Here is a 27,544-nt window from a genome sequence, read left to right on the forward strand (position 1 = left end):
AGTCATGTGTGGGTCATGGTTACATAAGGCTAACAACTCTGTTATAATCCACTGCAGTCAGTGTCTACTATTAACCCCTCCAAGAAGGTTAATGCTCTCTCTCTCTCTCTCTTCTAAGGGGTTCAGCAACAAGCCATGCTTTGAAGATCTATACTTATGAAGAAATATGGAAGGCAGTTTAACACTCACATTTTTCTAGATATTACAAGCTTGATCTCCTGCAATTAGCAAAAACCTCCAATGTGCATGTCTCAGTCATGCCCTTTTCAAGCTCACAATTTATCCATGTATGTATTTAGTTATGGTAACTGTGTACCCTGCCAGAAATTAATTTTACTGTTTGTTACAGCCCATCAAGACTGTTGGGTATGAATGGGAAGAATAGGAAATGTGTACTTAGCTGATCATTTCCTTTTTTAACCATTCTTGCCTGACTGTCATCCCCCTGCATGGAAAGAGGTGGATTTAACTGATTAGAGGTCAGAGTTATTAAGTTAAATACTTAGAAACAGGCCAGGGACAAAGGGAATGTTCTGCCTGAAAGTGCTATAAGTAGCAACTCAAAAGTATATTGCAAATGTGGAAGGCTTCATTTCTCACAATGGACTTACCAGCAGTTACAGTAAGTGATCAACATGTCCACCAACCACAGGGAAAGCAGGAAATCCTGTCAGATTGTCAAGCAGAAATGACTGAAGAAAAAATATGATCATGCTGATAAAATGTAAAACCATGCCACCCCGGGCGGGTCACTGGCAGCAGGAATCAAAGTTGGGATCTCTGACTCTTAGACCATGAGCCTCAACTGTCTCAGCTAAAAGACCCAGCTCCGTTAGCCAAGGCTGTACCAGGGACATCACAAGATGGAGACAGAGTGCCCGACCAAGTGGGGGGGGTGTCACAAAAGATTTTGCATTCTCTGCATCAGGACTGTAAAACATTCTAACATAGATTGGAATGATGACTCATTTTGCCACCTTCAGAACAGTATGTAAAGCCTGTCTTTTTTCCATAGCTTTCCCTCAATAACAACCATCTTCCTGTGAGGGGTTGAGACATGGGAAAGAAGGAAGAAATGGAAAGAGGGGAAAGAGAGAGAGAGTGTGTGTGTGTGAGCGCGAGAGAGATGGTGGGGTGAGGGGAATGGATTAAGCCAATGGCTGATGCTGGAGGAAAGGGAACAAAAAAGATCCAGGTTAAGGAGGAGATCAAAAAAGACACCTGATAAACTGTTCCACTTTGCTGGCATTATATATTCTGGCAAGGCACTGAGAGAGCAAGGTGATGAGCACTGGATAAGACATTATCATTATAGGGTTAAAATCAAGACCATGTGACAGAAGTCACACTTTCACCTCCTGACGGTTCTGGCTGAAAATGCCTTGTCAGGCCACAAAATGTCACAGAACACAGGAATTTAAAAAGAAAGAAAAACATGCAACACTTTTGTACACGTGCAACTAACAATGTGGTAGAGTGGGTAACTAGACAGTGACCAATAAAGAGCCCAGGGCAGGACATGTGGGGTTTTCTGAGTGCATAGTGTTACCCTAGCTATTTTAGTGTTTGGATAGATTAAGGTTCAGTTTCTACCTTACATGCAAATCCCACTGTAGTTAGTAGGAATCATGAGAGTGGTGAATTTGTTCCAGTGTGATGAACTGGGTGCACCTGGTCCCTTCAGGTGAATTTTGGTGCCTTTAGGTGGCAGATCCTAATGAAGGATGTAAGTGCACCCTCCAGGTGGTTGCATGTTTATTTGCTGTGCCTGCTGAGCCACAAATAGTCTGCTGATGAGACACAGACCAAGGGAATTATTAAGGGTATTCACACAAATGTGTTACTGCACAGCAGAGCAAAGTGCACACGTTATACACTAGGTGGGGAAATGCCGTCGGCTCCAGTATTAGGAGAAATGTGGTAGTGATGTATACGGTATGAACGATGTGGCCTGCAGAGTACTAGCGCTGCCTCTGCTGCTGTTGCTTCTGCTGCTGTGATTGAGGTGCTCTCACTGAACTGAAACTGCTGAGGATTTGCTCACTGGGATACCCGTTTCCAAGTCTTCGTTTGGAGGGATCTACTGCCCACAGGCAGACACACAGAGACCCCCTCGAAAAAAGAACTGACAACCAAAGGGGGAGCCTTTTTTTCTGCAACAAGAGGATGAGTGGGGGGCTGATCAGGGAGCAGCAGTGGCTCAAGGTAGGAGAAGGTATTTTATCTGATTGCAGTAATGAATAAATGGGGTCTCAGGGGAGGTGGCTGGGAAAGATTCAAGTGTCCTATCAGTGTTTAATTTCATGTTGTGGTATTTCACCCCACCCCTTAAATGCTTCAATTGCTTGTATTTATTTCTGGACCCTACAGCATGTTACCATCTTAGTCCACAGAACCTGTTCTCAGAGGGATCCTGTTAGTGGATCTGCCCATACATGTCCAAAGGTTTTTGTGTTTTAAATCTAAAATTGGTGGGTGGGTGTGTTGGGGGATGGGGGTTTATAAAAGTCTTGATCAAGAAAGCTTTGCTTTGAGCAGTGTGCATAATGTAGCATCTTATTTGCCAATTACACTCATGTGCCTGGTTCCTATTAACTTTGATTTGAGAGAAATAAAGGGGCTTTAACTCAAAGTTTTGTTGTTCACTCAAAGACCTGTCAAAAGGCTAGGATTTGTCACATACCTCTCTGCAATCGGAGCAGGGGTGATGCCAGGAAGAAAACTCAATGTGAATGCATGGCATTTAGCCTCTGTTTTTACCATAAGGGTTAAGACTCAAGGAAATGGACATTTTACTACACAGACTTGGGAATTATATGTGTGCTTAAAGGACCCTCTCTGTCACACTCAAAATAATTTCCAGCTTCCATTGCTGGAAAATAACAATTTACTTAAAATTGTGGAGATTGTCCTCAGACCACAGGGTTTGTTGATTTCCAGATTAGGTGACTCTCTAACATTCTTTTTCTGTCTGCCACCTATATGTGTACATCCTAATAGGAGTAACTAGAACCAGCTGTCACAGACTGGCTTCATATTGGTACTTAAATAAACCTTTTGCTGCCTTTCAGACTGCTGCTTGATGCCTCCTTAAAATTTAGATGATTAATCAATTGGGTTAGTGGCTAATTAGGCATAACCTTGGAGGAAAATAATTATGCATGAGTATATGGGATTTGACTAGTAATGTGGTACAGTATACACCCAGCTTTCAATAGCTCTTTCCTAATGTGTAGATTCAGTGGCTTCTCCTTAATTTAAGACAAAAATCAAAGTGAGATGACAAATGCACTGCTCTTTGTCAGGGAACAATTTATTTTCATTGGCAGTGAAATATGTATTTTAGTTGGCTTCCTGGTTTTTTCCCCTTTTGTTTTAAAACTATCTTCTTGTCTGTCACTAAAGATTTTCCTCCTTTTAAACATGTTCTTTGTAATGCCACTGCTTGCTCTGGTTATTTGGTTTAGACAAATGAATTTTACTTCAGTGCCCTAGGAGTCTCATAAGAGGAGGTTACAGTATTATGCCTTTTTGAGGACAGTCATTTTAACTGATCTTGTTAAGTAACACCATTATTAAATGAATACAAATTGAACCAAATGCATTTTTCAGTGCTCACAAGTTCTGCTTCTGAGCTAAATTTCTCTTTATGACTAGAGAGGTTTTTGCACTGCAGTATTACAATACAGCCATATTAAAAAGGTTCTTAGAGCAAATAACCCTCCAACACTGCAGCTTCATCTTCAATAGACCTAAGTAATTCTGTGGGAAATAATAACATTGGATTTAAACAATCTAGGCTGAATTGAAGCCGCCCCCCCGCCGCCCACTCCTATTTTATTTGTAAGCTTCTTGTAGCTTTTCTACCAGGGACAAACCAAAGACCCATGTCTAAAAAGTGAAAGACAAATATTTTAATTCATATTGCCCCCTCCTTTTTTTGATGCAACAGGTCCTGTAGCCTTTTTAAAAATAGATTGACAGTGAAGTATATGCTTCACTGTATTTCCTTAAGCAAGTCAAGTGTAGTGTCTGTTCTGCAGATGAACATTGGTACATAACATTTTCTTCTCTGTACTGTTTGTTATCTTGTTTCTATAATGTAACAAAAGGGGAGGAGGGGAGGAAGGAAACTCAGGATAAAAGAAGAGATTCCAAAGGGATTATTGCGCTGGCAATTTATGAGCTATTAGGGTTTATTCTGAGGCAAACTATATTGTGTATATAGTGCTTTCGTTGAGAGGTGGCATTGAAGTCAGTAATGATATAGGCAAGTACATGTAGTACAGCAGTCTCCCACCACATCCATACTTCATAATTTTGAGGTGTAAAGAACAGACACAGAACTAAGCCCCTTGCCTTCAGTGCTGAGTTTTGAGTGGAGGTGAAGAGAGTTTGCTTCTTTCTCTGTAATTGCAGGTTTTCTTCATTTGTTTGTTTTTTTACAAATGAATCTCTTTATTTTAATAATGTAGAAACTGTAGAGATAAGGCAGGACTATCTCTTTGGTCCAGACAAGAAGCAGAAATCTCCTACAGTAGAACCTCAGAGTTAGGAACACCAGAGTTACTGACTGACTGGTCAACCACACACCTCATTTGGAACAGGAAGTATGTAATCAGGCTGCAACAGAGACAAAAAAAAAAGGCAAATATAGTACAGTACTGTGTTAAATGTAAACTACTTTAAAAAAAAAAGAGAAAATTAAAAAAAAAATTGACAAGGTAAGGAAACTGTTTCAGTGCTTGTTTTGTAACCCACACACCTCCTGGGTGTAGTGCTCTGTCCCAGCTAGTGGAACCGAGAGACCACTTAGAGAGAGATTAATGAGTCTGCTCTCCATCCTTAGCTACTAGCCATATGGCTTTTAGCTCATGCAGTAGAGGCTCGTGTACTTAGCTCCAGAGGCCACAGGTTCAGTCCTGTCCTCCTGCTGATGACCAGGGTCTGTTGGTATTGGTTTATTTTAAATTAAGATGGCTACAATGCAACATTTTTCTTCTACATAGTAAAGTTTCAAAGCTGCATTAAGTCAGTGTTCAGGTGTCAATTTTTGAAAGAACAACCATAACGTTTTGTTCAGGGTTACGAACAACCTCCATTCCAGAGGTGTTTGTAGCTCTGAGGTTCTACTGTACATGTAATTTGCATGAAGTGTAAGTTTGGCCTGATCTGTCAAATGCTTGCATAGTAAACATTGCTCCATGCAAACCTTTTTAGTACAGATCCTCTCATTGATTGGAGAGTGGCATTGCTTAGGGTGACATCTGTTTGAGTGACAGATATTTATTGCAGAGGGACACTAAGTGCTGTCTTATTTTACTTATTAATAATCAGTTCTAGCAAACTGATGGAGAGTTGGAATGTTACCTGTATAAACCAGATTTGAAGGGGGATACATTTGCTATTCGGGGGGGAGGAGGGGAAATCCTTCCATTTTTAGATATCTTCAAATCAGGACTTCAGTAACTGTAGTAATGCTAATTTTCTATCAATTTGCATACAGGAATGCCTAGACCATTTAGAGCAAAGTAATTCAAGCTCTACTTTATCTGGAGTGTAGGGTTTTTTGTTTTTTTGTAAAAGAAGGGAGGAGAAGAAAGGCGAAGAGGTATCCTATTCAGATCCTGTTCAGGCCATTGATGAAACAGAATTGTTTCTTTGTTTCTCTTGAACAAATGAATCTTAAAAATGACCAGGTGCATCACTTCTTGTAACACTACTTGTTAATGTTTGCACAGCACTTATTGATTAGAATAAGACCAGTTGCTCAGGTGTGCTAGGGCTGCTTTGCACTGCTCTATTGGGGCAAAACTGCCTTAAAACTCAAAACCAGACCCCCAAGAATGTCTTCTCCTTGCTTAGGGGTGTGGCTGAGGGAAAGAGCATCTGACCAGGACCCCCTGAATCCCCAGCAGTTGGATTGTTGGCAATCTCTTGTTAATAAGAGCAGCTGGAGGGCTGCTGTAACTTGTGTTGAGGTCAGGACCGGTGCTCAGACAGCCCAGTGTTGGGATAGCACGAAATTGGCCTAGTCACCTTCATAAACACTTCAGCCCTGCTGAGCTAAGATTCCCACACACTTCACTCCAAACTCACTGGTTTAGATTAAAACCTAAAATACATTTATTAACTACAAAAGATAGGTTAAGTGATTATAAGGGATAGCAAGCAGATCAATTCAGATTACCTAGCAAATAAACAAAAAACGCCAACTAAGCTTAATAGACTAGATTGAATATGAATTAGCAGATTCTCACCCTAACTGAGGGTACATGCAGACTTGTAGATTCTTAAGGCACAAGCTGCATTAGCTTTACAGCTTGGGTTTCTCAGGACTTCATACACATGTTAGAAATCCTTTTAGCCTGGGTTCAACACTTCCAGTAAAGAACGACAGATTATGTCACTCCCTGCCTTATATAGCTTTAGCATATGGAGGGAACTCTTTGTTTCAAAACTTGGTTCCAAATGGGTTTGTGAAAAAATACTGACATCCCAAGATGGAGTCCAGCATCATGTGGCCTGGTCACATCCTAGTAGAGACATAGTCATCACTTACAGGCTGTTTGCTGTGTTCTGGGGAAGGCTCACCAGGTGAGAAAGAAGCTTCTCCTAAGGCCCATTGTTTTTCCCTAATGGTTCATTGTCCTGAATAGGCCCTTCCCAGTCAGCTATCTAGACTGAAAGCATCTTGTCTAGTGAGTGTTGCGCAGGTGTAACTACATTTGAAGTACAGATACGTAGTCAGTATTTATAACTTTAGATACAAAAATGATACATGCATACAAATAGGATAATCATATTCAGAAAACCATAACTTCCAATAACACTTACACAACCTGTCCTGCATAAAATACATCATAATTATGCTATAATTATATCATCATCATCTCACTATGAAGAATCTGGGGTGCAGCGACACAGTGGGACCTTTCAGTTTTGTCTTTAAAGTGCCGTGCACAGTTACAAGAATGGTCATACTGGGTCAGACCAACGGTCCATCTAGCCAAGTATTCTGTCTTCCAACAGTGGCCAATGCCAGGTGCTTCAGAGGGAATGAATAGAACAGGGCAATTACTGAGCCATCCATTTCCTATTGTGCACTCCCAGCTTCAGGCAGCCAGAGGCTAGGGACGCCCAAAGCATAGGGTTGCATCCCTGACCACCTTGGCCAGTAGCCACTGATGGACCTCCTCCCGGAACTTACCTCATTCTTTATTTAATCCCATTATAGTTTTGGCTTTCACAATATTTCCTGGCAACAAGTTCTATGGGTTGACTGTGAGTTGTGTGTTTGTTGTAAACCTGCTGCCTATTCATTTCATTTGGTCACCCCAGTTCTTATTTTATGTGAAGGAGTAAATAAGAGTTCTACAAAATCATGAATAGTGTGGAGAAAGTGAATAAGAAACTCTATCATATCCTCTCAGTCATCTCTATTTCCAAGCTGAAAAGTCCCAGTCTTTTAAGTGGCTTCCATATGAGGAGAGGTTTCATGCTCCTAATCATTTTTGTTGCCCTTCTCTGTACCTTTTCCAATTCCAATATATTCTTTTTTTTTGAGATAGGGCAACCAGACCTGCATGCAATATTCAAGATCTGGGCATACCATGGATTTATATAGTGGCATTATGATATTTACTGCCGTCTATCTGTCCCTTTCTTAATGGTTTCTAACATTCTATTAGCTTTTGACTGCCACTCCACATTGAGCAGATGATTTCCGAGAACTATCCACTATGACTTCAAGATCTTTTTTGAGTGGTGACAGCTTTTTTTAGGCCCCATCATTTTGTATGTATAGTTGGGATTTTGGTTTTTCAATGTGCATGCTTTGCATTTATCAACACTGAATTTCATCTGCTATTTTCTTGCCCAGTCACCCAGTTTTGTGAGATCTCTTTGTAACTCCTTGCAGTCTGCTTTGGACTTTATCATCTTGAATAAATTTGTATTGTCAGCAAATTTTGCTACTTCACTGTTTACCCCTTTTTCCAGATGTTATGTTAAACAGCACTGATTATGGTGGTATGTATTGTAAACAATAATAGAAAATTAGTTTGTACATTTCATAACATGATTTTGCAAGCCAGTCAAAAGAAAGCAGAATCACTTTTGACACCCTTACATAGTTCCTTTTTGCCTCTGTTAGTGCATGTAACCTCTTCAACATCCTGCTATACTTAGAGATGACAAAATAGATTAACAATACCTAATGGGCCATATCCTCAGCTAGTCTAAATTAGCATAGCTTCATTATCCTCAGCTGGTGTAAACTGATGTAGCACCACTGAGTTTATGGCCCATTACTTATACAAGGCCTGACTGATACTTACTTTTACTATGTTGTACTTTTACTGCACAAGAATCCTCCCCCACCTTAAACCAAAAAGATTCAAACTATATTAACATCATATTTTATTTATTTATTTATTTTAAACACAAAAGCAGCCACACTTTAACTATAGGTCTGGCTGATATCCAGGGTAAAAAAAGAGACACTCACCCTTTATGACCATGGTGCCACTTCCATGGGAGGAGAAAGAGAAGAAAAATATCTGCCTCTTCTCCCCCCCACACCCCCAAACTATGCTGGGAGGCTCAGGGATACTGTTTCCATTGTGATTCTCGCAGGAGGACTGCTTTAAGAACTCTCAGAGTAACCCAACACTCCCTAACCAACCTTTCAGTCCACTTTTAGAAGTGCTACAGTTCCCTCTAAAAGATCATTTCTCAGTGATAAACACCAAGAAGAAAATAAATCTGCATCCAAATTTTAATACATAGCTTTATTAACAATGGTGAGATGGCTCAAAGGATGCCAGACATCTTTCTTCTAACTCCTCCCTTTTTTCCCATCATTGGTCCCCTTTTTCCCTCCTATCTCTATTCATGTATATCTTCTATTTTATTACTATTACTCCCACCCTACCATGTTATGTCTATGTAGTATTGTCTGGTTTTGTGTTTTCTGGTCTAGCAGCTTGACAAGTTGTAAAATTGCATAATTCTATTGGCGACCCCATGAAGCATGTGGTATTTGGAAACATACATGCTGGAAATCATTTACCTTTTTGTACTTCTCATGGTCTGTTTTGTCTTGGAAAATCAATGTAAGAAAATCATCAAAAAGTTGGCAGAGCAGTTTAAAAATGGAGAAACCGGTTTAGTTACATTTTAGTTACGTTTTAAATAAAGGAAAATTGCCTCAATTAGGTGAGCTCATGTGTGGCATCTTTCAGTACTAAGGAACCTATCCCAGCTGACTTTTTTTTTTTTAAATAAAATAGGGGCACATAATGCAAATGTATTGCTTCTAATGCACCCTTCATATTAATATCTAGGTGAAACCCCATTGTGTCATCCAAAGGGCTAATACCCTGCCCCACTACAAAATGTTGCTGTTTATTCCATTAGCCCTGTGGTAACCCAAGTTATGAAATCAGTATATGAAGACCTTTCCAAAGCTATTGTAGTTAACAAGGAGTTCTACATTCTTGAATCATTTAAATAGGTCTAGGAGTTACATTACTAAGCTTTTTATCTATTTGTGGACAGTTTGGGTTGTCTTGTCTATAACTGCTTCTCTAGGTGCCCTAGGACTTGGTTCCAGGAGACTTATGCTTTCTGAATTCCGGGGTGTTAGCTGTCCAGAACAGAACATAGAGGAACTCTGAAACCTGCTACACACAAGTGTAGGTTGCTTCTGCAACAGCGAGAGGATTTCAGTGTAGTCCGCTGAACCTGGCTGGATGAGTCTACTGATCCTGTTCATCTTTTGTAGGAGTAGCTTTAAAGTACCGATGGGTCTGAGTTAAATAGTTCTAACCCAAAGAGATGAAGACATTTGAATCAAAATCCCAGCTCCAGACTTTTAAAGACATACTAACAGCCAAATATTTTTTGAAAAAAAATTATTAAAAGAAATATCAGTGGCCATTTGGGAGAGTGGTAGAAAACCGTGCTTCCTAATGTAGGGCAAGTGGTTATAAAATAAGACTATCTCTGACATCCTCCATGACTGTGTAAGGCCATAAATCAAGTGGATAGGTGTAGAGACTTCATATGTAAATAAAATGCCTGTTCCAGCTGTACCTCTGTGGTTTGTCCCACAACAACAACAAATACATCCATTGCTTGGGAGAACTTAATGAATATCTTATATTAGCCGGGATTAAAGCTGTGATCTATGACGTTTCATGCCTCGTGGGCATTATGCTGTCACATGGCACAGCAGGCTGAGGATCGTTTTGTATTAATCGAGTCTTTGGGAATAAAACGGTGGGGGGACAGGAACAAATAACGTATGGAGTAGTCTATCCAGTGTGAGGAGGATGCTGAGTTGAGTGTCTTCAAACATCATTTTTCACTAATTGTGCCATTTGAATTGTGACCTAGTTTAATCACAATCTGTCATTTTTAATATTTCTTTTTCATTCTATTTTACACACACTGCGTAGTTTACTGCAGACCAGGTGGAAATTGAGATGGTCAAGTACTCTTTATGGTGGTAACTTATTACTGAACATATTAACTTGATTCTTCTTATGCTTTTCCCAGCATGAGACTTGATCTTTCTGGAGGATGAAAGGCTGGTATCTAAAACCTGTTCAGAGTTATACTGAAGTGTATGCTCACTTACCTGTACAGATAACTCAAGTGGATTTTTGCTTCTTAACCAATACCGTTAAAATTCTGCAAACCCCTATGTGAACATTCATTTGCATTGGAGTGGCTTACATTAGGATCATATTACATTGGGATTTGTCTATACTATGGGGATGATACCACCATAGCTACATTGTTGTACTTGTGCTGAAATAATCACAGAGTGTAGCCACAGTTTATGCTAGTGGAAGAGTTTTTTCCATTATTATAGGAATATCACCTCCCCAAAAGTCAGCTATGTTTAATTTCCATTTTGGGCTACATATGCTAAATACCATATAGAAAAAGCATGGGTTAGATGGGTGATTTCCCTGCTTTTACTGGATCCAGACAGTTACACATGGGGTAGGGAGGAATAAGAAGATAGGAACTGACAGACTGGATCAGAGCAGTGGGTCCATCTGGTGCAGTACCCTGTCTCTACCAGTGGCCAGCACCAGATGCTTCAGAAAAATGTGTAAGAACCCCACAGTAGGTAGATGTGGGATAGTCTTCCTCTGTGTTAAGTCTAGTTCTCATCGCTAATAGTTTCTTTTTATTTAAAAAATGATGGCTCTGGGAAAATAGCTGTCAGTGTTGGAAACAGAGGTGTTATCCTGGCCAACTTTGATTAGTAAACAGGTTAAGGGTAGAAAATGAATGCAACTTTTTCCATGGCTGCAGAGATAAAGGAATTTATTCCATTGTAGTCATGACTACAGACACCTTTTTTTATTTAAACACATTTATGACAGATACAAACTTTGGATCGAGATATGAACTTCTGCGGTTCTGAGAAGTGCTGGGATCTGTGCTTTTGAGCTGAGCCCTTCTCTAACATTGATCATTGAGGGCTTTGTTCTGTCCCACTAAAATCAGTAAGAGCCTTGCTGTTGGTTTCAACTGGAGCGGGATCACACTCATAGAGTAGACGTATATCTAACCGCAAAGACCTTCTGAAATTCTAACTAGAATTTACCTGTGTATATATTCATTTTACTTACCTACGCATGATAAATGCAAGATTATTTTAGGAGGAAGAGGTGAATTTTCTTAAAAATGGAAACATCTAAAGAGCTGTAGTATTTGTGACAGACAGACAATTTCCTGCAATATGCTGAAGGAACTTCACTGAATCAAGTTTAACATCTTTGGAGTTCATCGTATTAAAAATGCAAATGTTTATGTGCGGTTGTGAGAGTATGGAACTTCTGTAGTAGGAAGACAAGACTAATGCAATCTTTGGAAGGTATGAGGAACTTCAAAGGTCTTTTGGGAACAATATGTGAAGTGGGTGAGGGGAATGCAAATTCTCCCCTCTGAAGCCAACCCCTGGGAAGAGAGATCCATTGTATACTAATTACCTGCTCCTGGAAACTCCAGGTCAGAGACCCCGCCCCCCAATCTGTATAAAGGGTGAAGTGAACATACTAGGAGTGTGCTTCTTTTGAGCTGAAGCTGTGATGATCTGGTGACCACAAGGAATCTTCTTGGGTGAGGATGTTGAAGGACTTATCCTGCCAGAGTCCATTTTAGGATTAGGGTGATGTCTGGTATGCTTATTAGCATGCACATAGGTTTGTTTATTTGGGTTTTTTATTATGTTTTCTCTCTAGTGCTTTTTTACTTTAAGAATAAAGCAGGCTTGCATAGGAAGTGCTGTGTGGCACCTTATAACATATAACCTTATACCTGTCAAACCAACACCGAAGAGAAAGCAAGCGGGTGTTTGTGGGCAACCTGTTTGTGCTGGGAATAACACGGGTCTTTCTTCTTTCGTATGGTGGGTGTAGAGCAGTAACTACAACTTCACCTGAAGTTGATCGAGCCAAATGGCTACATCAGGAGTAGTAGAATTTAGCCGTGATGCCATCTACATATTTATAAATTGGGCAAAGGGTGGTGATATGTTTGGTCTGTCGCAGGGAGCCACATTTGATTTTCCATTTGTGCATTATACATCCGCATCTACCATGGTTTGTTCGGATTTGGTTCAGAGTTGACCAAGAAGACCATGGAAGGTCGAACCCAGGAATCTTCTAGTTGGGATCCGGCACAAGGTACTTCTTTAATAATTTTTTTTTTTAATTTTATTAAGAGAAACAACACACAGTGAAGGCAGGGAATTGTGCAGCCTGGAAGTACCCTGGTCAGAAGGGAAGAGAAGCAGGTCTCCACCTAGAAAGGCAACATCTGGGGAGCTGGAAGCCTGTGAGTGGGTGCCCTTTCTGAGGGGAAATACAGGTGCATCTGCTCTTGAACTGTGACTGTATTACTTTAAGATAGTGAGAGATGATATTGTAACTCTTTGATGACACAAGCCTTTCCCCTGCTGTTTGTTTGACAGTGTGATGTTTTGCCTGCTGGACTGAAAGAGAGGGTTTGTTTGTTCTTAGTAAATGATCTTGCTGTGTATTTCCATGTCCATCTACATCTGACTGTGTCTCTCTGTTGGAAATTTGCAGAATGGCTGAGCTGAATTTATTTAGAGCCTTTTTTAAAAATAAATCTGGTGCTGGTGAAAGCTGCTGGAATGACAGTCTTGGAGACTAAAGCTCTCTATCTACTGAAGAGAGCTAACCCAGACAGCACAAGCTTATCCGCAATGTGTACTAAGGTACCTCAACACTAGCTTTTGGAGGACCACTGCTAGGGCTAAACTAGTTCATATCTGTCCAATTCTTTGTTCGTTTGCTTAATTGGCCACCTAGGATGTCATTTACTACCCATCATGATGAGGTATGTTAATATATCATATGCAATAGAGCAGCAAGAAGATCCACAGATTCACACAAGCAGTATTGCCAATCCAAAAATCATACCAGTTCACAAAAGTAACAAAATTGGCTTAAAAATCATGAGAATATAAAAGATAATACATCTTGGTTCTTTTCCCTCGTCTTCTGGTTTGAGCCTTTAGGGGACACTTGGGTCACATTTCCAACCTTTTCTCCTCTCCCAGGAGAAATAGAAACTTAGCTTTTATTTAAAATAATTAAAAAGTGACAGTCTCTGGTTATCACATGACTCCAGGAGCTAGGGCTTCATAAAAAACGCCAAGCATCATGACTTTTGATAAAATCATAAGAGTTGACAACAGTACATAAGTCACTGAATAGCTTGCAGATTGCAACTAAATTTATCAGTCTGAGCCACATTTGCATGGTGACCTAGATATAAAAGTCACACATACCATTACCAATGCCCTGAAAGACCCATTCAACTGTGTCTTGGTGACGGAGGGCAGCCAGGACTTCTTTCCTTTGTAGCTTACTGCACGCAAGGTCAGGTTATCTAGTCTCTAACCTTTCCCCAATCAGAAGCATGATATAGGCCAGTGGTCCCCAACCTTTTTGTAGCCAGTAGCACATTCATGTTTTCAGAAGAGTGTGGCAGGCGCCAACAATTACTCACATACAGGGTCAGCTCCTGGCATCAGTGGAGCAAGCACGTGCCTGGGACAGCACATGCTACGGGGCGGCATTCCATCCATTCTGCAAAGTCGGAGTGGTTTTTTGGTTTTTTTTTGGTGCCAGTTCTGGGCAGTGCAGAGAGAAACTGGAGAGAAGCTGGGAGGACAGAGAACACTTGTGCCTGCAGCCCCAGAGTATTCTGTCCCCAGCAGGTGTGGAGCCCGGGGGCCTCGCACCTGCTGGGGACAGAGAACACCGGCACCCGCAGCCCAGGAGTTCTCTGTCCCCAGCAGGTGCAGGGCTGCAGCTTCTCTCCATCTTAAGCCGTGGCCCTGTGCCTGCCAGGGACAGAGAACACAGGCACCTGCAGTCTGCAGCCCTGGATTTCTCTGTCTCTGGCAGGCGCGGGGCCGCAGCTTCTCTCCCCTGCTGGGCACTAGGCGGGTGCACATAAATGCCCCAGCGGGCGCCATGGCGCCCGCAGGTACCTCGTTGGGGACCACTGATATAGGCTGATGGTTACTGATGCTCCCAAAGTTTATTATTCTGCCAGTTCATCCTGACTCTGGGAAGAGTTCTGAGTTTAGTTGTAGGGTCACACTTTATTGCATCTTATCTGAGTGGAAATTTAGTTGTTAATGTAGTTTTTTTCAAATTGCAGAATACCAAAATATTTCCTATCCGTTCAGTAGCATGAATGTAACCAATTGCAGGGATCCAGGCTATACCAAATACATCAGTTAGGTACAATAAAAGAAGACTTTAGTGGTAAGGCATTTGTTCCAGATTGTTCCGCCTATAGAGCTTTATTTCAAGTGCAAGCTTAGAATTTCATTTGCTCATTATGATATTTAAAAAGCAGCAAAAAATCAAATATTGTAACTTGGTAACTGAACTTGCTTTAATGGATGTAATCAAAGAGAAATAAGCACATTGTTGGGACACACTTTAGTTACCATTAAGAATCTACTACATGTTTGGTTTGACATTTTTTCTTTGTATTACATAGTAGAACAAATCTGTAACCACCAAGGACTTCATGGCTGTCATTTTGCTGTATAAACCCTGGCCACTAGGAATTTCATATTGATGACACCACTTAAAACTTCCTATTTAGAATCGCATGCCAGCTGAGGTGTAGAAGGATGATCTGTTGACTATCAGGTGTATAGGGCCAATGACACACAGTTGCACAGTTCTGATTCTCTCCAGTAGAGGGAAGTTGAACACATTCACATCTCCTGAATTTGAAAAGCAATGTCTATGTATGCATTCTACTGTGTACTCCTCTACCCAAAAGGGAATTCTGACATATCAGCTTATGGAGTAATTTTTTCTTTGTGCTGATAGGGTTCCTAGTGTGTCTCCTCCTACTTTGTCTGCTAGTCACAAGTGTCCGATATATTACATAGTATCCCTAGGGCTTAGGTTTCCTCTCATCCTTTTCACCTCTACCATCCCTTCAGCTCTTTGTATTAAATCTGTTTAAGCCCAGCAGTTGCCTTGCTAACTTTCACTTTCTGCTCCATTTATTCCCAGATGACTGCTGAATGACTCTCTGAATTCAATGCAACTTTGTGACTAGCTGTTAAGGCTGTTATGGCAGCAATGTAGTGAGTGACCTTCTTTTTAAAGATATAGGAGTATATTCCGCTTTTTATGTGAACACCTAAATCTCATTAACATTAGCGGAAGATATGAATGAACACTGAGGAGGATATACTACCAATGCCAGTATAATAAAGGTCAGTTAAATGGCTCAACATTAATAGAGTTAATGCCAAACATGTCTAATTTGACAGCCTACTAATTGTGCACTTTACTGGAGCTAAAGTGGAAAGCTCATTATCTATAGACTATTTCATACAGAATGTATTTTTTAAAAAAAGTTTGTGAAACTGCTTTGCAGATATTTACTGTTCTATATTATGATAAATTTATTGCACATCCTACGGTGCTTAGTGCCCTAACTATTGGCACAATAAAAGCACTATAGAAACTATATGAACACAATCACTTTAAAAGCATCTTTAAACAAGAAAACAACTAGTGGGCGGTCCAGGATAAGAAGGAAAGGAGGTGGATTTGGGGGGAGTTTTTTGCACACCCACCATTATAATGGTATGACTATCCATATGGTGTCTCAGTGCAGGTACCTTGAAAGAGTTCAGCTAGATTGTAATTCATGATGCCAGTGACCCATAACAAACAGTATTTTTGCTTCAGTCCCAGCTCTTCTGTATGCCACAGTATTGTTATTAGTATGACAGAGAGAGGAAGATCAGACTCCCTCTCAGATCCAATTTGTACCCAAATGCTTGAACTTTCAGAGATCATCTTTAACTCACAATGGTCTGCAGTCCCAAGAAACAACTAGACTCTCTAGCATTTGAATTATGAGCCCCATCTAACTGATGTTTGCTTGGTCTTGAGTTGGCCATGGGCAGGATATGCCTCTGCAGAGTCAGAACCAGTAAGACCACCACCAAAGTCCTTTATTTTCCATGGTGATGAGGCAAAAGAGAGAAGTGTGGGAATAATTCAAGAAGTGAAATGTGCCAGGTGATGGTCAGAAAACGAGTAGGGGTCACTTGAGTATTGGCTAAGTTCAGTATATGATAGGCTCTTCTTGAAGCAATGCACTTGTCAAGGAGTTACACATACTGACCAGTCTGATATGATGATCTGAACTCTTTGGTATTTCCCGATATAACCTGGTGGTCTGTACATCAGTGGAGCCATGAACTTTGGTCCTGCCCTAAAAGCACAGAGAACTTGTCAGCATAGTTGCTACCTCCCTCGCTGAAGCAAGATGAAATTACCTCTGCAACTTCCTTACCTCTTCACTATGTATGAGGTCAGAACCAGCCACAAGAAAGCTGGATGATGCTATAGATTTAGGTAAGTGCCAAGGCAAGGTACTACATGCTATAAATGAAATGAAGCATCTTCTTTATTTGCTGTAGATCTTCCATGACTAAAACAAAAACTCATTCAAGAGGAATCCAAATTAGCTGGATTTAGGCTACCTGAATATCTCTCAGGGGGAATGTCAGAAGGAGACTATGACCCTTCTGCCATCGCCGAACACCACAATGAGGAGTTGGCCGCAACAGGTATGGGGTTTTTTTGAAGCCTGTTTGCAGCTGGGTTCTTTTGTTGGGGAAAACTTCTAGAGGTTTGGGAAACTTTTGTTACAAACCCCCCAAATAAGCAAAACTTGAGTGATTTTATATTATGTTACAAACTTGGCCCGAACCCAGGCTTGTTAAAGGCTTATGAAGGTTCATAAGCTTTTGTACAAACATAAGTCCTAGTTTTGTGTGAACCTGGGCTGACTCAAGTTGACAATGACACCGGATGAAGTTTGCTAGCTTCTGAATTTTTTGCTTTGAGATCCTGAGCTTATTGGGCTTTGACAGTCAAAATGAAACTCAGTGACTGTGAGCCCAAATGGGGATGTGACTACCCATGAATAGATTGCAGACATGACACTGCACAGGAAACAGTCGTCACTGACTCAGAAATGAGTGCTGAATCCACTTCCGAACCAGTGTCTCACAAGGAAGCTTGCATTGTTGACCTGCCATTAACCTGGTGGTCCCTGTTAAGAGAGAGCCAATGCGTATAGATTTTTGTGATCGCTCTGTAGTCTTCTCTGTGCCGCTTTCATTGCAGCTCCCTATGCATGGTGATCTCTTTGAGCTCCTCTACAAGGCCCCTCCTATTCCACATTTAAATCCTTCTTAAAAACCTAGGGTGAAATCCCGGCTCCATTAAAGTTAGTGGCAAGACTGCAGTTCTTGCCATAAACTTTGATGCAGCCAGGATTTTAGTCTCACTTCTGTTCTACTTAAAGTAAATCAGGTTAACTTGTATCAAATGGTTCATAAATTGCTTATTGTTGTTCTTATTCTTTGCTCCCCCAATGGTGTCTATTTGTGGATTCTTTGGGTGTTTTGGAAAGTGGCTAACCTAAAAAAAAGATGCTACTGTCAATGAATAAATAATCATACTTGTAGTTGAGGGAGAGTGCTGAAAATAAGCTTAAGAAATTTGGGTTTTCTTCTCCAGGTTAGTGGACAGAATAATAAAGGAGTATGATAGGGGCTGAGGCACAAAGTATAGACCTTTCCCCATAGTATGGAGGCATTTGATGTGGGGTTTTGGGTTGGGCCCATATCTAAAGGGGTTGAGGGAGCCTGTATCTGAGGATTTAATTCCAGAGATTCAGTTTGAAGTCAGGTTGAAGTCTCCTACTTCTTTCTCCAGGAGAAGAAACAACAGAATTAGACAGAGTGACCTTGTGGTGTGTTTTTGTTTTTGTTTTGTTTGAGGTTGAATTTGACACTAGCTTGGCACGTCTCCATGGCAGGGAAGCTTGCAGTGATGCTGCAGTTTTCTTGGTGCTGCTGCAGATGCACAGACTGAAACAAATCCGAATGAACTGAAAGGAACAGATGGGGCAAGTGAGACGGTTGGGAAATTAAATTTTCCAGAGCAAGTGGGTGTTGTGATGCAACACTGGTTTGGTTTTGTTTTGTTTCGTTTCTTGGTGGAGGGGCACGGCACCCAACAATGTGAGATGACTTTTGCATGAAGTCCACTTCAGCTGTTCAATATCCAAATGTGCTGCCTCAGGGAGAGCACCTGGAGTTGATCGTTTGGTCAGCAGAAACAGGAGAGCGAATTCGTTGAACAGAAAAATAAATTTTTCCAAGCGTTTGGCCAAATATTCAAGTATAATATGTCTGCTGCAGGATGCAGAATAAGGACGAATGATAAGAGTGGGGAGAGTTTCTTTTGAAGGTACAGCTGAGGAAAAATGTTTACTCTTGAATCCTGAACCTCTCACCTATCCATTGCCACCCTCCCTTCAAGCAAAAAGAAAATACCCAGAATAAAAATGGGGGTTCCACCTAAGCATTTTCATTCTTCTCTTTATCTTGCTGCTTTTCCTCCTCTTTTCTGTGCTTCTGTGTGGTTTCAAAGGCATCTGAGTTAGGTGCCCTTTAGCTCCATGTACTCCTAACTCTCTGAGAATCCTTTTGAAATTCTTGTCTTTAACTTGTTTTCTGGTAATGGGTGTAATTCTCCAGGACGATATTTACAACTGGGGAGAATAGAGGTCTTGCTTTATCTATGAAGGAAGAGTATGGGTTGTGGTAATCTAGGCTTCTTCATATGCACATAAATAAGGGCAGTTTAATCCAAAAACCAGATTAGCCATTTGGAGATTGGAGGATACTGTTTGTGAGTCTCCTGGTCCCTTTGGTCTATGGCCATCCCGAATCTGTCACCAGAGATATAATACTGCCAACAGACAGTAACTGCAGCCTAAACACAACGTCTTGGTATTCAATGCTTATAACTATACAACTGAACTGAAGATAATTCATGCTTTGAGTAGAGGATGGGAAGGGAGGTTGGGGTCAGGAAAAATGAGTGTTGAGGTAAGGAGAACCTCTAGCACAGTGGTTCTCAGCAAGGGGTCTGGGGGCCATGAACAGGTTTCAGGGGGGCCACCAAGCAGGGCCAGAGTTAAACTCACTGAGGCCCAGGGCTGAAAGCCAAAGCTGCACCTCCATGGGGTTGAAAGCCCGAGCCCTGCCTGCACCTCCATGGGGTTGAAGCTGATGCCTGAGCAATTTAGCCCTGGTCTACACTGGAGGTAGGGGTGGTGGTGTCGACCTAAGATATGCCTGAAGTTGGTGTATCTTAGGTCAACTCACCTGGCTGTGAGGACGGCGGTGAGTCAACCACTGCTGCTCCCCCATCAACTCCGCTTCCGTCTCTCGAGCTGGAGTTCTGGAGTTGACAAGAAGCATGTTCGGGGATCGATTTATCCGCATCTAGATGAGACGTGATAAATCGATCCCTGATAGATTTATCGGTGGGTAGTGAAGACATGCCCTTAGCTTCGCAGGGCCCCCTGTGGCATGGAGCCCAGGCAATTGCCTTGCTTGCTACCCCATAATGCTGGCCCAGGGTTTTATATGCAGGAAACCCAGTTGTTGTGGCACTGCTGGGCCATGGAGCTTTTTTTTTGCATGGGGGGGGAGGTGTGGCACAGAAAGAAAAAGGTTGAGACCTCCTGTTCTAGCAGAAAGAAGGAGGACTTAAAAAGCATTTGGACTCTTTCCATATATCCTATAAAGAAGAAAATAGGTTTGCAGGAAATATAGGTCATGGCATGGTTCTAGCATCTAGATTATACTGTTTTATAAGTACAGTATATTACCAACAGCCTGATTTGGGACTCCCATTAGTGTTGTTCTTTGCTGTCAGACTGAGAAGACCATTTAATATCCCTTATCAGATCCAGTGAACTCCTCCACTCACAGACAAATAAAATGTGGAAGGGAATTTCTTTTGGGTTCACTTGTCTTAAAGCTGGGTTCCGAGCCCTTTCTTGCTGCTGCAGCAGCTAACAAGCACTCACTCAGAATAGGTGCCTGGTGATTTGTAGGTCAGGTAGGCAATAGACTGTGGTGCAGCTGGGCAGAAGAGTTTTCTCCTGTACAAAATACAGAAGAAAATGTAAGTCCTTTGCTGTGGCTCAGCCACAGTACTTTACTTCATTGTTATAGACATGCATTAACCTTGGGGGTGGAGATGAGCCCAATTTCCTGATCGATCAGAGGCACAATATGGGGTAGCTGTGTTCTGAGTCCGGAGTTTACATTCTGTACTATTCATGTTATTCTATAGCCACCACCACCATAGTATCTGAGTGTCTCTCATATCATAGTGGATTAATCCTTCCATCATCCTTCCTAGGTAGGGAAGCATTGCTATTCTCATTTTACAGACGCAGAACTGAGACACAGAGAAATTAATTGATTTTTCTAAGTTACGACTCAGCTACCATGGAGAAGGCATTGAAATACCCTGGTGTGCTGGAGAAGATCTGAACAGAAGGTCCCACAGGAAGTCTGTTCTATTAATTTAAATACAGTATATGGGCCAAAGGTGTTAGGCTTACCCAGTCACTGTCCAACATTAAACAGTGTTAAACGAAGTTTGGGGTTTGGTATAGAGAGACCTCAGCCTGCTTAGTACTATGGCATACACACCGTAAATCCTTTTACCCTTTATATTAAAGATAAAAGAAGGAAAAAACAGCTAATACTTCATAAATAAAGCTTTTATTTTATTTTTAACAACATCGCTTGTTCCCTTGAGCTGGAGGGACTTTTTATTGAAGGAATACCTTTCCCCTCTCTGGCCTCACTGGTTTGACAGTCTCTTTGATGATATCAAAGATGGTGATAACTGCCCTTTTTTGGGAAAAGAGAAGAAGTTAGTTGAGATGGGTTGGCGCTGTTAATGTTAAAGACCAATCCTGTTTAATCCCAGGTGGTATTTGGGATTCAGCTGGAATTTGCAGATGTGGAGCCTGCACCCCCTGCTTCACCCCAAACCCCTGCCCCAGCCCAGTGAAAGTGAGTGAGGGTGGGGAGGAGCAAGCAACGGAGAGGGCAGCTGGAGTGAGTGGGGGCAGTGCAGGGGGCAGGGAAGGGGTGTTCAGTTTTGTGCAATAAGAAAGTTGGCAACCCCACCATTACTATCTGCCCCAGGTTGAAACTTGCCACATAAAGTCTAGGTGCAGAGGGGGTGTTTGTATAATATATAGACTGTGCAAACTCAGGAATGCAAAATGAAGCAAGAGAAGAAATGATCACCTGTTACATACTTCTCCTGTGCCCCTGCAATTAACACGTGGCTTTCATTTAATATTAACCGTGCATAACTTTCTTTTGCAGTATGGGTTAGGGGCTGATCCTAAGGCTTGCCACTTCTCCCCACCCTCCCTTTAGCACAAAATTCCATCTCTTGTTCCCATGGAAGTTGGTGGTAAGACTACTGTTGATTTCACTGAAAGCAGAATTAACTTCTACTTCTTTTGCTGCAATTAAAACAAACAAATATTCAACGACCTAGAACTGAGAAACCTGCCACTGAATATGGTCATGCTGTCGGGTGGCTTAAAAATCATGGAGAATACATACTAATGTTTGGCTATCTTCTGTACTCTCCAGACTAAAATTTCAGCCCTCCGTGAGAGGATTTTTCTGCAGAACCCCAATTAGTTTTAGTAGGAACTATGTGGTTAAATCCTCATGCTTTGGTCTAAAAATATATCCTTGCCTTAATCTCCCATAATTATTTTCCAGCAAATGAAATTCTCCATTATAAATCCCAGTAAATATACAAATGTTTAACTTGAGATGGGAGCAGAGGAGGTCTGGCCTTCCTGCTACTTCTGGGCATTTGTTACTGTCCTCTGTAACAGTGTTTGAGCCTGAAAGAAGTAATGCTTTTTTTCCCCAATTTTTCTTTTAACAGAGGGCTGAAAGCCACATTTCCAACTCTTGTTTCTCTCGTCCTCTTACATTCCTGGTTCTGTCGGCTGTGGAAATTGTAGGCCATTGATACTTTAAGCCAGTGTGAAGACTCACTGGCTGGGGAAGGAAAACATGAAGTCCTAACTACAGTTCTCTTCACATTCTTTTCTTCAGAACTTGATTTGTTCTGGCTTATAGTTTGTATTTTTGGATATAAAGCAACTCTAACTCCTGAGTAATAAATACATAGAGAGAACCCCACCAAACATAAAATCTTTAAAGATGCTGTTCAGTGTAAGTACAATAATTTGTGTGAACATCCAAGAATGAGCATACAAAAAATCCAGTAGCTATAGTTGCTTGATTTGAATGCATAAATCCTTGCACATGTTATTCACGCACAATTGTGTGTACAGGTGGAGAATCTGGATTTAGGACCCTTTGAAAAATTAGCCCGTTGAATAGAATAACTTCTGTTACAGACAAACTTAAAATTCAGAGATAGACATAAACGATTTGTGTCCACACATCACAAGTTTGCAATGGCTTCTTCCAAGGAGATGATATTGGAAGCAGGAGTGTTTTGTGTGAACATGGTATTTTGAATTGGTGAAGGATTCCATTTAAAAAAAAAAAAGTCTGGAAGTAATCTCTTTGAAGGCCCTGTTACAATTCTAAACCCTCAGAGGGATTGACTCATCTTTGCTCGTGCTTTGTAAACACGTAGTGTTAAAACAATTTAAATGTATTGTCTTACAAAATATCTGTGGTTGACCCTGCCTGTGTTTCACAACTATTCTCTATTTTTTTTCTTGTCTAACTGTTAAAATTGAATACTTGGCCATAATTTATGGTCTTTACAAGAAATTATCAGGTTGATCACAAACAACCTAGCCTCCTGAGAATTTACTACAAGCAAAACCTTTGGTAATGTTTTATTAAACCAGATCCAGCAATGTTATGAATCTAAAGTATCTTTTCTTCCCCTTTTCTCACTCAGGTTGCAAGGACATGCTTGTTTTTTGTGAGTAAAAGTTCCCAGTCTCAGGTTGTGATGTTAAATGCAGGATTGATAGCTAATAAAGAGTTTCAGCTTTCCAATGTTTTAATTAAGGACAAAACCCATAGGCTTGCTGGTATATGCTGCTGGTTGGTATGGCTTGTGTCCATCCCTTTGCCCAATCGACAGAGAATGTGAGTGTTATACTGCTAACCCAAAACCTCGTTCTTTAACTCAAGATGTAGAGACTCAAGTTTTTAACTCTGGATGGCCCCATTTGGATTTCTGCTGTTGGCCAAGATGCCATCCTTCACATAAAGTGAAGCTTGTCCAAGATAACAAACCGCTGTGGGCCCCCAACTTCTGGGATAAGCCTGGCCTAAGTGGGGGAACTCTAATGCACTGCTCAGTGTGGGTTATGTGTTCCCTTTTGTGCCTGAGCCACAAAAGATGTGGCCATCTCTTACAGCCCAGAGCTACAGAAGCTGGCTTATTAGCTGTCACTGTAGAGATTTATACTTTTAGCTCAGCAGGTTCCTGATTCAATCCCTGGTGTGTCGAGCAAAATGGTGGCCATCACACCTGCTGAAATCTGCATAGGTGATACCGCTGGCCCACTTGGTTCCAGTTAGGCATTTGGTACAACATGAACCTAGAGAGGGGTCAGGCAGGGAGGTGGTATAGCCATGCACCTGCCATCAAACTAGGCCCAATTCCGTGTGTTCATCTTGTGTGGAAGATGGGAATAATTTTGATGTAAAGGGAAATTGGTACAAATCCTTGTACTACAAATTCCCTGTGTGCACTGATAAATTCCTCACTGCTCAATACGCATCTGCTGTCAGGCAATCATAAAACAGCAGTTTCAAGGAAGGCTTTCTTTCTGTCTATGTCTGATGGGACTACACCTGTCACCTGTGGGCCTTTCTGTCGCGGTTCATGACTTTTGTCTCTAAGATTCAAGCTTATGTTCCTGATATATGCACCGCATAGGGCTACAGTATAAATCAGTCCTGAAGCTGGCATAAGATACAGTGGTCTGTTCAGTCATGTTCTCTTGAATGGGAGAATGCCACATCACTGCTCCATAATGTGCTGGCTGTTGGTCTCTGGAATGATTAGGGCTGTTTTTTGTGATAAGGCTGTATTTGACTGGGTTTTGACTCTGTCTTTGGTTAGTTACTTTCTTCCTCTAATGTGAGGAATAGCTATAACAGTGGTTCTCAGACTTTTGTAGGATGATCCCTTTCACACAGCAAGCCTCTGAGTGCAACTTCCCTTATAAATTAAAAACACTTTTTTAATATATTTAACAACATTATAAATGCTGCAGGCAAAGCGGGGTTTGGGGTGGAGGCTGACCGATTGTGACCCTCCCCCCTCGTAATAATCTCGTGACCCCCTGAGGAGTCTCAGCCCCCAGTTTGAGAATCCCTGAGCTATAGCCTTGATATATATATATTTTTTTTACAGTCGATCTTCTGCTCTCCCCACACATGGGCTTGGCTCCGGGCTTGGCACATTGTGCTATCTTCTGCTTTGCATAGCCACACATGTGGTCCAGTATTTGCAAAGAGGATTGTGAAAATGTCATTGGAAACAGAAAAGCTTTCCCAGCCCCTTAGGTTCCCAATGATCATACAGTCTCTCTTTCACGTTGTTTCAGCTGCCGAGTTGTCAACCCAGATTAAAGAACAGAATCAGCAATGAGAGATTAAAAAGTATTTACAATGAGTAGACCGAAGCAGTTTCAAATCTATGACACAACCTGGCATAGATTTCTGTATACACAAGCTTTATCAGCCAAAAATATAGATTTTTTGTAATTCGGAAGGACGCCGTGTTCTCCAAAACACACTTAGTTAGCTTCAGCTAAACTATTCTTTGAGCATGGCACACACTGTGTATGTGAGACCAAAGGAACATTTGGGAAGAAATTCCAGCACTTTCATTTTTCAGTTCCTCCTGTTAACACCCAACTAGATAATCAGTGCGTGCTCTCCATGCAGTCAAACCTGTGAGCCACTAACGTGAAAGAAGAACCTGACTGAGGGTCAAAGCTGCTCAGAGTTTTCCAATGGATCTTGTTGCTAGGGAAACCACATGGTACCCATTGCTAGGGAAACCATTACATCTGCCTCTTCCTGTTCAGAACAGCTGCCTCATTTGGACTTTTGTTCTGAGACAATTCAAGTCAAGGTGGAGATGAGGGGAACCCAACAAAAAGTGAAGTTAAAATCAGATGTTCAGTGTAAACATGCACACAGTTAACTATGTATATACAATCATTTTAATTTTGGATGTGTATAAATGTTTTCACGATTCTACAAAATCCAGAATCACTGATTAGCTGGAGAAGGTTCTTGAGAGCCCCTTATTACACTAAGTACAAAATTATGTTAGGATTGTGGTGACTTCTCTACCTCTTTGTCAGTTTCCGTCCCTGCTCCTCCAAGTACTGCTCAATTATCCCAGCCAGTGATGACCTCTATATCTGAAGAATATATATTTTTGCCTTTGGGATGTTACAGATTACGTCAAGTGGGAAGTACAGTAATTTCAAAACATTTCACAGGAGGACACCTATGGACTTTTCTCCCCCATCCTCATAAGGTGGTCTCCTTCCCACCACATCTCCTTCCCACCATATTTCAAATTACATTGTGCCTTCCTCTTGTTGTAGTAGCCATGTTAGTCCCAGGATATTAGAGAGACACCCAACTTCTGTTCTGAAAGAGACCAGATAAACTTTTGAGCTTACACAGAGCTCTTTACTATCAGTGTACACTGTATATTTTACAGGAACAAAGTGCAATTTTTGTCCAGAAAAGGTCAGTGTAATATAAGTTTTGTTTTATCACAGTGGTTCTCAGCCCATGGGCTGTTTGTGGCCCAGTCAACACACAGCTGTGGCCCATATGACATCCTCTGGGCCATATAGATAGAGTGTGTGTATATATATATAATATATATATAATATAGTGTGTGAATGTGGCCCACATAATGCATAGAGAGCTTTATATGCAGCCCATAATGGTAAAGAAACTAGTGGTTCTCAACCAAACAGGTGCCTCATTCATGGTTATGGTTATAAGAACATATTTTGGCTTAAATGGAAAACGTAATTAACTGATCTCCCTTGTTCCTCATGCCTACATTTCTCCCCGCCTCAGCAGTGGATAGGGTGCTAGCCTGGGACTCAGAAGAACAAGGTTCAGTTTCCTGCTCTAGCACAGATGTTTTCTGTGACCTTGGGCAAGTCACTTAGTCTTTCTATCCCACAGTTTGCTATCTGTAAAATGAAGATAATAGGATTTTCTCACTGTTCAAGGGCGTTATGCGGATAAATACATTAAAAGACTCTCTCGTATACTACAGTGGTAGGGTGGGGAGGGTATATAAGGTCTGGTCTATACTGGGGGAGTAGGGAATTGATCTAAGTTGCACAACTTCAACTGCGTGAATAACGTAGCTGAAGTCGACCTACTTAGATCTACTTACCGCGGTGTCTTCACTGTGGTAGGTTGACTGTTGATGCTCCCCCCTCGATTAATATGAGTGGGAAAGGAGTCCAGAAGAGCTGCCATATTGTAAAGAGTCCTTATTGAGGTTGCAGGAACACGCCATCCCAATGTGTAGAAAGAATAGTAAATATGGTAGGCGAACAGCTTGTGAATAGTGAAATCCTTGCTGATCTTAAACACAAAAAAGAAGCTTACAAGAAGTGGGAGATTGGACAAATGACCTGGGAGGAGCATAAAAATATTGCTCAGGCATGCAGGAGTGAAATCAGAAAGTCCAAAACATAGTTGGAGTTGTAGCTAGCAAGAGATGTTAAGAGTAACAAGAAGGGTTTCTTCAGGTGTGTTACCAACAAGAAGAAAGTCAAGGAAGGTGTGGGCCCCTTACTGAATGAGGGAGGCAACCTAGTGACAGAGGATGTGGAAAAAGCTAATGTACTCAATGCTTGTTTTGCCTCTATCTTCACGAACAAGGTCAGCTTCCAGACTACTGCACTGCGCGGCACATTATGGGGAGGAGGTGACCGCCCCTCTGTGGAGAAAGAAGTGGTTCAGGACTATTTAGAAAAGCTGGATGAGCACAAGTCAATAGGGCCGGATGCACTGCATCTG

The 27,544-nt window shown here is 41.4% G+C and overlaps 1 protein-coding gene across 6 annotated transcripts in view; it reads left to right on the forward strand.

Moving 5' to 3' along the window:
* The first annotated feature begins 1,980 nt into the window (after positions 1 to 1,980).
* The window catches only part of DAB1 (DAB adaptor protein 1), a 744,092-nt gene continuing 718,528 nt past the window's right edge, over positions 1,981 to 27,544 (forward strand). For all 6 annotated transcript variants that reach the window (XM_030573268.1, XM_030573273.1, XM_030573274.1 and 3 more), the window contains exon 1: positions 1,981 to 2,205. The gene's annotated coding sequence lies outside the window, so the exon portion shown is untranslated. The remainder of the gene's footprint in view (positions 2,206 to 27,544) is intronic.

Source organism: Gopherus evgoodei, chromosome 8, assembly GCF_007399415.2.
Source record: "Gopherus evgoodei ecotype Sinaloan lineage chromosome 8, rGopEvg1_v1.p, whole genome shotgun sequence".
Classification (NCBI taxonomy): domain Eukaryota; kingdom Metazoa; phylum Chordata; order Testudines; family Testudinidae; genus Gopherus; species Gopherus evgoodei.